A 10,618-nucleotide genomic window follows, 5' to 3' on the forward strand; every position below is an offset into this window, starting at 1 on the left:
ACTGAGGTTTGTACCCAGGGGTGCTCTAATCCTTAGTTACATCTGTAGCCCCACTTTATTTTTATTTTGAAATGGATTATTGCTAAGGTGCTCAAACTGGCTTCAAATTTGCAATTCTTCCTCAGCCTTTCTCACAGTCAAATTTACTAGCATGCCTATCATCTGTTTATTGATAAAACTCTTCTTTTGTCCAAAATAAAGATTTTAGCATTTTAAAGTAGGACTTTCAAATATTTTTACATTTGTTTATCATTTATGTATTTTTAATATTTAAATGCAATAAAACCACATAAAATTAAACCTACTGTTTCAATATTTCAAGTACTGTTTAGTAGTTTTAATTCAAGTTGTTTTGCAACATCTTTCTTAGAAATTTACATCTCCCAAAACAAAGTTGGATTTTCCCAAAAATCAAGTGCTCCTTTGTTTCCTATCACAAACACCATTCCTTCTGTGCAAAGGGTTTTATTCCTTTAGATGTCTCATATAAATAGGATCACACAAGATTTGACTTTTGATGAATGATTATTTCAGTAAGCACAATGTCTTTAAGATGAATCTTTATGATAGATGGTACACAGTTTCTTATCTATGTAAAGTTGAAAAATATTTTATAGTTTTTTTTTCCAAATTGCCCTCATTCATGCATATGAAAGGACTTTTTTTTTTTTTTTTGCTACCTCTGTTGGCCCTCTTGAATGATTTAATGATTGCAAGTGTGTAACTATATCTTAAATCACAGAAATAAGTGAGGATTTACTCTGTTGTGTTCCACATGGCTACTTTTCTGAGTCCATTTCCATATTAATCTATGGAAAACTGTAGCTTTTATTCCCTGTTATATCACAAAGCTTTACTCAAATTTGTTTCTATTTTGAATAATTTTGAATTATTTAAAAGTTCTTGTAATTGCACAGGATTTTAAACACAGTCTTTCTGTGTTTGAAAAAAAATAATATTGGAATTTTGATAGCTTATACCAGGACTCTCTAGATCATTTGGGTAGCATAGACAATATGTAATTTTATCTTTTATTTCTTAAATGAGCCCATGTTTAAGAGTGCAGCATTGCCACTCATTTTTGGAGTTTCAGACGTCACTTCCCCTTTTTTGTTATTATTATTTTTATTTAGATTTTAGTTTTTTACATACTGCATTTTGCTTCATTGTACACAAATGGGGTACATAATTTCATTTCTATGGTTGTACACAATGTAGATTTATACCATTCATGTCATCATACATGTACATAGGTAATGATGTTTGTCTCTTTCCACCATTTTTCATACTCCCCTCTCTCTCATTTCCTTCTACATATTCTAAAGTTCCCCCATTATTCTCTCATTCCCCACTTCCCACACCCATTAGATATCATTCTCCACTTACAGGGAAAACATTCGGCCTTTGGTTTTTTGGGCTTGACTTATTTCACTTAGCATGATATTCTCCAATTTCATCCATTTATTTGCAAATGCCATAATATTATTCTCCTGTATGACTGAGTATTATATACGAGAGTTTCTTTATCCATTCATCTGTGGTAGGGCATCTGGGTTGGTTCCACAATCAAGCTATTGTGAACTGAGCTGCTTTAACATTGATGTGGCTGTGTTACTGTAGTTTGCTGAGCCCACCCCACATCAATTCCTCTTTTGATTTCTAATTTCCTATAGTATGTGTATAAAGTCATTTAAATATTGTCATTTTTTAAGGTATTTTCTGCTTTTAAGCTGTTCAATCCAGAATGTTTCATGAGTTATTGAGAAGGTTGGGTCTGTAATTCTAGTTGATTTATACTACTTCCTGAAGTCTTCTAGTCTCTGTTTACCATTCTGCCTGGTTTTATTTTCTGTTTCAGTCATTGGGGATTGGTGTCTCCAAATATTACTGTGTCACTATTTCTTTCAATTCTCTCAAGGTAGCCTCTCTATATTTGGAAGTATGATGTGAGTTAAACATGTATTTACTAGTATTTTAAGGTTTTAGAGATTGGTGTCTTCTATCTTTATATAATACTCTAGTTTGTCTCTTTTAAAAATATTTTCACTTAGAAAACTTTTTATCTCACATAACTTTTTGCTTAATTGTTTTACATAATATTGCCATCTCTGATTTCTTTTTTTCATCTTTGCATGTAATGTCTTTTTCATCATTTCACTTTTACTAAAATTGACCCTAAATTTAAATAAAATGTCATGTAGAGACCAAACAGGAATTTTGAGATTTAATCCTCTTAGTCATGTTTTGTGTTCTGATTGGTGTTTAATAATAATCCATTTATACTTAGATAAATTACTGAAAATAATGAACTTATTACTGTTAATTTGTAAGTTGCTTTCTCTAGTTCTTATAATTGTTTACCCTACTTTTTTATTTGTGTTAATATTCTGTTCATAGATTTTTATGGTACAAGCTTTGAAGTCTGTCCATATTCTCTTTATATATTTTATGGTTATTATGCCATTAGATTGGGATTATATGAAAGAGTTTAAGTTTAAACTACATTACACATTGATACTAAATTTACTTAAATTACATAGAAAAATCAACATCTTTGCATGTCCTCTTAAAGTCATTATTGATTTCACAGCTATTTTATATTGTATACTAGTTAACAGGTTTATGAGAGCCTCAACTTTGTCTTTGAAATTCTATAGCAAAATTGTGTTATGTATCATCATTACAGTGTAATAGAATTCATATTTGTGTGTATTTGTTATTTTACCAGAAAGTTTTGGGATTTCAAATGATTTGTTTTGTGAAGATTTATTTCACATTCAGTTGAAAGGATTCATTATAGAATTTCTTGTAGGAGAGGTCTAGAAGTCAGAAACTTTTTTTGCATTTGTGTATCTTGATATGCTTTCTTTTTCTTTTTTTTTTTTTATGGGCTGATATTGGGCCTTTAGCACCATTAGCTGTACTGTATTTATTTTATCTTTAACAAAAGCAATTAACTTATTGATTATACAAGGTCCTATAGTTAAAGCTAGTAACAGCAATATTAGGGGTCCCACTGTAGTGGACACCAGAGTAGTTAACCAAGGGGAAAAATTGAACCAGGATTCAAACCAGTTCTGACTAGTTTCCCATTCTTTCTTTCTGTTTGTTAGTCCTTCTCTGACTTTTGCCATGGATTCCCTCACTACTCCAGAATGATTAGCATAAAACCAACATTTTTCTCCCAGAGCTGCACATAGACCTCCTTGCTTACAGTCTTTAAAGTCAGGTAAATTTGGTAATTAATGAGCTCCGGAGATCCTTGACATTTTATTCTTCCAGGAGCAGTCTCCAACTTCCAAAGGCAGATGGCTTCATGGCTTCATTTCCTCAAATTGACCCGATTCCCTATTTCTACACTAACTACCTGTCCTTATTCTGACTTCATTTACCCCTCTAATACTAGGAACTCCTTCACTGCTGTAGGGAAAATGGGCGATGACCAATCTGACTTCTTCGAGCTGGAAGTGGGCAGCGTGGGGCAAGCAGTTTGGAGTTCCCTTTTTAAAATCGGGTCAACTGAAGGGTCCAAGGTAGAAGTCTGGTTGGGGAAGAGCAGGCTGTAAACTCATCTGGGGGTGGGTGCTTCTATGATAGAAGAACAAAAAGACATGAGTACTGAAATGAGATTAGTACAAAGTAAATGTTGCAGCATCTGAAACTTGCCACTGAGTATCATGAAAATGACAGAAGTCATTCTCTCACCAGGAGGTGGAAGAACTGAGAAATTGTTCCCATAACTAGGCCTAGCAAAGGCTGGAGAGGACAAGGCCTTTATTTGGGGGCTTTAACATTGTACAAGTTATCAGGAATGTAAACACAATATTTAACTCTTAATGTCATTGAGGTCCCCAGAAAATATAGTTAAGCTACTTAATGTCATCTGATTTTTGTAAAATATCCCTTATTGGTATAACCTGTGTTTAGTAGAGATCTCTATACTTCTGTTACTTAGGGCTAGGTAATCATACGAGCAAACATAGATCAAGTCTTCCTGTATAGCTTAGGAAGGTCTGTAGGCCTTAAACTGACTAAAAACTTCTGACTCTGGCAGTTTCCTTTGATAGTTATCAGGCACATTTGCCTAAGAATCTTTCTTTTGTAGCTTCCACTCTTAATTTTAGTGGGTTAACACAAGTGTACATCTTAAGTTACTTTTAACTATTATTTCTTTTAAATGCCCAAGAATGGCTATATTTTGGTTTTAACTGTTTTGCTGGGTGTCCAAGACCAAGCTGGTCAAATTGACCTGGTTCCTGTCTTGTTAAAGAGTCAGCTGAGTTTCCACAGGGGCCACTCATAGAGAACTTAAGAGCAGCTTCTTAGCTCCATTAGTGCCATTGGTTAGGCAGGGTCTTCTCGATGAGGTGGCTTTCCTTGAAAGCATTAGGGGTGTCTCCCTTTTTCCATGACCCTCCTCTGCAGCAGATGCACTGAGCGATTCTCATCCTCTAGTCTCAACAATCTCCTTGATCAGGAGGTTGTGTGACCCAGAGTTGCAGCAGCGCTCCTTAGAGAAGTTCTCTTATTCCCTGGGTTCAGGCTGACTTTGAGGGCAAGATACTGTTTTTTTTTTTTTTCTTGGCCTCTGTATTTAATTCCAATTTCTAAGTTTGATCTTAATCATCCAGCAAGCCAGTCTCACCAGTCATACAGTAAGAGTACTGGGCTTTAACTTTAATGTCCATAACATTACAGTCATTTATACTTTTATTAAAGTACTACCACATACTATCTGTTTTGAAGGTGATGGCCTATTATCACAAGTTACCTAGGTTGTATGTTCTGGAAGCAGCTACTTCTGCAAAATAGTAACAGGCAACAGTTTTACAAAATGAAATTAGCAAGAGTAAAAACATATTTAGCTTGTATAATAGTTATCTTGAATTTTGGCTGAGTTCTACATTATATACCCTGTTTGAGATCACAGTAATCTTTACAACAAACATCAAACATTTTTTTTTATTGTAAACAAATGGGATACATGTTGTTTCTCTATTTGTACATGGCGTAAAGGCATACCATTTGTGTAATCATAAATTTACATAGGGTAATGTTGTTTGATTCATTCTGCCATTTTTTCCCTTCCCCCCTCCCCTCCCACCCTTCCCCTCCATCTATACAGTCCTTCCTTCCTCCATTCCTGCCCCCCCTCCCTAAACCCAACTCCAACCCCAACACTAACCCTTCCCACCCCCATTATGTGTCATCATCCACTTATTAGCGATATCATTCTTCCTTTGGTTTTTTGAGATTGACTTATCTCACTTAGCATGATATTCTCCAGTTTCATCCATTTGCCTGCAAATGCCATAATTTTATCATTCTTTATGGCTGAGTAATATTCCATTGTATATATATACCACATTTTCTTTATCCATTCATCAATTGAAGGACATCTAGGTTGATTCCACAATCTGGCTATTGTGAACTGAGCAGCTATGAACATTGATGTGGCTGTATCTCTGTAATATGCTGATTTTAAGTCCTTTGGGTATAGGCCAAGGAGTGGGATAGCTGGGTCAAATGGTGTTTCCATTCCAAGTTTTCTAAGGAATCTCCACACTGCTTTCCAGAGTGGCTGCACTAATTTGCAGCCCCACCAGCAATGTAAGAGTGTACCTTTCTCCCCACATCCTCGCCAACACCTGTTGTTGGTTGTATTCTTGATAATTGCCATTCTAATTGGGGTGAGATGGAATCTTAGGGTGGTTTTGATTTGCATTTCTCTTATTACTAGAGATGTTGAACATTTTTTCATATATCTGTTGATTGCTTGTACATCTTTTTCTGTGAAGTGTCTGCTCATTTCCTTGCCCATTTGTTGATTGGATTATTTGTGTTCTTGGTATAGAGTTTTTTGAGTTCTTTATAGATTCTGGAAATTAGTGCTCTATCTGAAGTATGAGTGGCAAAGATGTTCTCCCACTCTGTAGGCTCTCTCTTCACATTACTGAGAGTTTCCTTTGCTGAGAGAAAGCTCTTTAGTTTGAATCTATCCCAGTTGTTGATTCTTGCTTTTATTTCTTGTGCTATGGGAGTCCTGTTGAGGAAGTCTGGTCCTAAGCCGACATGTTGAAGCTCTGGACCTACTTTTTCTTCTATAAGATGCAAGGTCTCTGGTCTGATTCCGAGATCCTTAATCCATTTTGAGTTTAGTTTTGTGCATGGTGAGAGATATGGGTTTAGTTTCATTCTGTTGCATATGGATTTCCAATTCTCCCAGCACCATTTGTTGAAGAGGCTATCTTTTCTCCATTGCATATTTTTGGCCCCTTTGTCTAGTATGAGAAAATTGTATTTATTTGGGTTTGTGTCCGTGTCCTCTATTCTGTACCATTGATCCACCTTTCTATTTTGGTAGCAATACCATGCCGTTTTTGTTACTATTGCTTTGTAGTAGAGTTGAAGATCTGGTATTGCGATACCCCCTGCTTCACTCTTTCTGCCAAGGATTGCTTTAGCTATTCTGGGTGTTTTATTCTTCCAGATGAATTTCATAATTGCTTGCTCTATTTCTGTAAGGTACATCATTGGGATTTTAATTGGAATTGCATTGAATCTGTATAGCACTTTTGGTAGTATGGCCATTTTGACAATATTAATTCTTCCTATCCAAGAACATGGGAGATCTTTCCATCTTCTAAGGTTTTCTTGAATTTCTTTCTTTAGTGTTCTGTAGTTCTCATTGTAGAGGTCTTTCACCTCTTTTGTGAGATTGATTCCCAAATACTTTATTTTTTTCGAAGCTATTGTGAATGGGGTAGTTTTCCTAATTTCTCTTTCTGAAGATTCATCGCTTATATATAAAAATGCCTTTGATTTATGTGCATTGATCTTATATCCCGCTACTTTACTGAATTCACTTATGAGATCTAAAAGTTTTCTGGTGGAATTTCCTGGTTCCTCTAAGTATACAATCATATCATCAGCAAATAGGGATAGTTTGAGTTCTTCTTTTCCTATTCGTATCCCTTTAATTTCTTTGGTCTGTCTAATTGCTCTGGCTAGAGTTTCAAGGACGATATTGAATAGAAGTGGTGAAAGAGGGCATCCCTGCCTTGTTCCAGTTTTTAGAGGGAATGCTTTCAGTTTTTCACCATTAAGAATGATGTTAGCCATGGGTTTAGCATAGATGGCCTTTACAATGTTAAGGAATGTTCCCACTATCCCTATTTTTTCTAGTGTTTTGAGCATGAAGCGGTGCTGTATTTTATCAAATGCTTTTTCTGCATCTATCGAAATAATCATGTGATTCTTGACTTTAAGTCTATTGATATGGTGAATGACATTTATTGATTTTCTGATGTTGAACCAACCTTGCATCCCTGGGATGAAACCCACTTGATCATGGTGCACTATCTTTTTAATATGTTTTTGTATGCGATTTGCTAAAATTTTGTTGAGAATTTTTGCGTCGATGTTCATTAAGGATATTGGTCTGAAATTTTCTTTCCTCGATGTGTCTCTGTCTGGTTTAGGAATCAGGGTAATATTGGCTTCATAGAATGAGTTTGGGAGAGTTCCCTCCTCTTCTATTTTCTGGAATACTTTGAGAAGTATTGGAATGAGTTCTTCTTTAAAAGTTTTGTAGAACTCGGCTGAGAACCCATCTGGTCCTGGACTTTTCTTTGTTGCTAGGCTTTTGATGACTTCTTCTATTTCATTACTTGAAATTGGTCTATTTAAATTGTGTATGTCCTCCTCGTTCAGTTTAGGCAATTCATATGTCTCTAGAAACCTGTTGATGTCTTTGAAATTTTCTATTTTGTTGGAGTATAGATTTTCAAAATAGCTTCTAATTATGTTTTGTATTTCGGTCGTGTCTGTTGTGATATTTCCTTGTTCATTCCGAATTTTAGTGATTTGGGTTTTCTCTCGTCTTCTCTTTGTTAGTGTGGCTAAAGGTTTATCAATTTTGTTTATTTTTTCGAAGAACCAACTATTTATTTTTTCAATTTTTTGTATTGTTTCTTTCGTTTCAATTTCGTTGATTTCAGCTCTCAGTTTAACTATTTCCTGTCTTCTACTACTTTTGGTGTTGGTCTGTTCTTCTTTTTCTAGGGCTTTGAGCTGTAGTGTTAGGTCATTTATTTTTTGAGTTTTACTTCTTTTATTAAATGCGCTCCATGAAATAAATCTTCCTCTAAGTACCGCTTTCATAGTGTCCCAGAGATTTTGATATGTTGTTTCTTTGTTCTCGTTTACCTCTAAGAATTTTTTAATTTCCTTCCTAATATCTTCTGTTATCCATTCATCATATAGTAGCATATTGTTTAATCTCCAGGTGTTGGAGTAGTTTCTGTTTTTTACTCTTTCATTAATTTGTAACTTCAATCCATTATGATCTGATAGAATACAAGGTAGTGTCTCTATCTTCTTGTATTTGCTGACATTAGCTTTGTGGCACAATATATGGTCTATTTTAGAGAAGGATCCATGTGCTGCTGAGAAGAAAGTGTATTCGCTCTTGGTTGGATGGTATATTCTATAAATGTCTGTTAAGTCTAAATTATTCATTGTGTTATTGAGATCTATGGTTTCTTTGTTCAATTTTTGTTTGGAAGATCTGTCCAGTGGTGAAAGAGGCATGTTAAAATCACCTAGTATTATTGTGTTATGGTCTATTTGGTTTCTAAAATTGAGAAGGATTTGTTTAACATATATGGATGAGCCACTGTTTGGGGCATAGATGTTTATGATTGTTATATCTTGCTGATTTATGCTTCCCTTAAGCAGTATGAAATGTCCTTCTTTATCCCTTCTAACTAACATTGGCTTGAAGTCCACTTTATCTGAAATGAGGATGGATACTCCAGCTTTTTTGCTGAGCCCATGTGCATGGTATGTTTTTCCCCATCCTTTCACCTTTAGTCTATGGGTATCTCTTTCTATGAGGTGAGTCTCTTGCAGGCAACATATTGTTGGATCTTTCTTTTTAATCCAATCTGCCAGTCTATGTCTTTTGATTGATGAATTCAGGCCATTAACATTCAGGGTTATTATTGAGATATGATTTGTATTCCCAGTCATTTGGTTCATATTTAAAATTTTTGACACATCTTGGTTCCTCCTTTATTTGACAGTTCCTTTAGGATAATTCCTCCCTTTGCTGATTTGCTTCTTTGTTTTTTATCTCTTCCTCATGGAATATTTTGCTGAGAATGTTCTGTAATGCTGGCTTTCTTTTTGTAAATTCTTTTAGCTTTTGTTTATCATGGAATGATCTTATTTCATCGTCAAATTTGAAGGTAAGTTTTGCTGGGTATAAGATTCTTGGTTGGCATCCATTTTCTTTCAGAGCTTGAAAAATGTTGTTCCAGGCCCTTCTAGCTTTTAGGGTCTGGATTGAAAAATCTGCTGATATCCGTATTGGCTTCCCCCTGAATGTAATTTGGTTCTTTTCTCTCACAGCCTTTAAAATTCTGTCTTTATTTTGTATGTTAGGTATTTTCATTATAATGTGCCTTGGTGTGGGTCTGTTGTAATTTTGTGTATTTGGAGTCCTATAAGCCTCTTGGACTTGATTTTCCATTTCATTCTTCAGATTTGGGAAATTTTCTGATATTATTTCTTCAAATAGATTGTTCATTCCTTTGGTTTGTTTCTCTAAGCCTTCCTCAATCCCAATAATTCTCAAATTTGGCCTTTTCATGATATCCCATAGTTCTTGGAGATTCTGTTCATGATTTCTCACCATCTTCTCTGTTTGTTCAACTTTGTTTTCGAGGTTAAATATTTTGTCTTCAATATCTGAAGTTCTGTCTTCCAGCTGTTCTATCCTATTGGTTGTGCTTTCTATGGAGTTCTTAATTTGGTTTATTGTTTCCTTCATTTCAAGGATTTCTGTTTGGTTTTTTTTCAATATCTCTAACTCTTTATTGAAATGATCTTTTGCTTCCTGAATTTGCTCTGTTAACTGTCGATTGGTGCGATCGTTCAATGCCTGCATTTGCTCTTTCATCTCATCGTTTGCTTCCCTAATCATTTTAATTATGTACATTCTGAACTCCCTTTCTGTCATTTCTTCTGCCATGCTGTCGTTGGATTTTATTGATGTAACATCTAGATTTGTTTGGGGCATTTTCTTCCCTTGTTTTCTCATATTGTTCAGGGATCAGTGGGTCATTAAGATATTGCAGATTTCCTCTATCAACTTATAATGTCCCTGAAGATTGTTAGTATATCCCCTCTTATCCTTCAGTAGCCTGAAGTCTTGGAGGAGGTTGATAATGCAGAGCTCCACGAAGAAGCTGCCTCTCTAGGGGTGGTGACCCTCAGGTGGCGTATATTCCCTGCTAGTGGGCAGAGGTGTCTCCACTTGTTGACCAATGGTCATCCAATGGGGAAGTAGGCTGCGGGGCTGAGGCAAGGCCTGTTTGTGCCTATGTCTCTGACTTTACTGTCCCTGTGGGAAAACCTCCCCTGGCCGGGAAGAGTCACTCGGTGGGGACGTCTCGCTAGTCAGTTGCCCTCCTAGAGGTTCCCCTCAATCTACAACTACCCCCTGGGCTGGGCTGTCTTCTTCTGCAACGATCCCAGGGGCCCGGACCTACGTCCTGGGCCTGGGAGCCTCACCCTTCGCAGGCGAGTCTCCTTAGGCTGCCTCTCCCAGAGA

This window comes from Sciurus carolinensis, chromosome 19, assembly GCF_902686445.1.
Source record: "Sciurus carolinensis chromosome 19, mSciCar1.2, whole genome shotgun sequence".
Taxonomy (NCBI): Eukaryota; Metazoa; Chordata; class Mammalia; order Rodentia; family Sciuridae; genus Sciurus; species Sciurus carolinensis.